The sequence below is a fragment of the Eurypyga helias genome, unplaced genomic scaffold (assembly GCF_000690775.1).
Source record: "Eurypyga helias isolate BGI_N326 unplaced genomic scaffold, ASM69077v1 scaffold20653, whole genome shotgun sequence".
Taxonomy (NCBI): Eukaryota; Metazoa; Chordata; class Aves; order Eurypygiformes; family Eurypygidae; genus Eurypyga; species Eurypyga helias.
This window is the reverse complement of record NW_010240787.1, coordinates 5,082-6,636: the sequence shown is the minus strand read 5'-3', so window position 1 is coordinate 6,636 and position 1,555 is coordinate 5,082.

Here is a 1,555-nt window from a genome sequence, read left to right as displayed (position 1 = left end):
AGTGGTGAGGAAGCAGGTCCCCGCCTGCATGGTGTTAATAGGCTCCTGGCCCGCCTCGGTGCAGCCTGCTGCCCTGAGCCCTGCACCCCAAGCCATGGCCAGCTGAGCACACTGGGGTGCTAATGAGGAGAGAGCTGGGCTCGCCACGCCTTGCACTTAATTGCTGCTGCCTTTTGGCTCTTAATGAAGATCCACTGCAGAAGAGGCAGCAGCTTCCCGACTCCTCCTCTCCCTCGAGCAGCCTGACCCTGCCAGGCTCCCCCGCCCAGGCCTGGTCCCCTGCCCAGTACCAGCCTGGCCCCGGGTCCATGTGTGCCTGAGTGCCCTGTGCTGGAGCTGTGAAGTGGGAGGGAGGGAGTAGCAGACGAGGAGGTTAGCAATGTGCTGAATGTCACCCCCATGCAGCCATGGTGGTCCCAGCCTCCCCAAACTCCTACCCTTCTCTCCATGCTCTGCTCAGCAGGTCAGTCCTAGCCACAGACGGCTGCAGCATCTCCCTCCCGGACTGAGCAGCTGTGGGGAATGCCAGCAGGGAGGCAGCAGGGATACATGGGGTCACCCCAGTCCTGTGAAGGCCAGCAGCAGCTGGGCATCACCCAGCAATGCCTGCTCAGGCACCCCCAGCCCCCGGGGGTCTGTGTGAGGGTGCAAGGTGGCACTACAGGGCTGAGTTGGCTGGTGGTTTTGGCTCTGCAACCGTGGTGACAGCCATGTGCTCTGCTTCTGTCCCCTGCCACTTGCACCGTGCTCAGTCACATGGAGAAGAGCTTAGGTTATCCTGTAGTTCAAGGGAGAGGTGTTTAGTGGGTCAGGGAGAGCTCTCCCTGCCAGGCAGGCTGGCTCAGGGCTCAGCTTGCTCTGGCTGAAGGCAGTGAGCATTGACACGGGCAACCACCACCACGGAGGGCCACACTGGTCCCAGCTGTGCCGTGAGCCATGCCAGCTATGGCTTGCCCCCTCCCCAGCTGTGCATGGGGCCATGCAGGAAGGGGTTAATGGCTAGCCCATACCTGCAGTTGCATTTTAAAGATGTGAAATTAAAGCCCGTAATTTATTCTCCCCACACACGAAGGAGCAATTAGTTCTAAACACGGCTTAATCAGTCAGCGCGAGATTGATTTCTGTAGACTTGGATTTGGTGGCTGCTGGCGAGGAGCCAGCCTGGGAGCAATCTCCAAATAAATGAAGTGCAGAGAAGTAAGCCATTACATAATATGATAGATGAGGCTGGAGCTTGCTCGCCTCTTCATTAGTATTCTGCTGTACACCGGCAACAGCACCAAACTTTTTCCCCGGCACCTTGGTTTCTCCCCCTCCTCGCTGCTCTGCCCCTCCTGCAGCTCAGCAGGGCAGGAGCAGCTGCCTGCCTCCCTCCATCAGCCCTTGCCAAGCCCCAAGCCCATGGCCGTGCGGGAGAAAGGATCCCTACACTGTGGACTAATGCCTCTCCAAGATGCTCTTCCCTGGGCTCTGCATCTTGCCTTTGTCCTCTGGGAAAACCAAGGCACAGGGAGCTGGAGTGGCATCCCATGAGCTGCAGATCACCAGTGAGGCA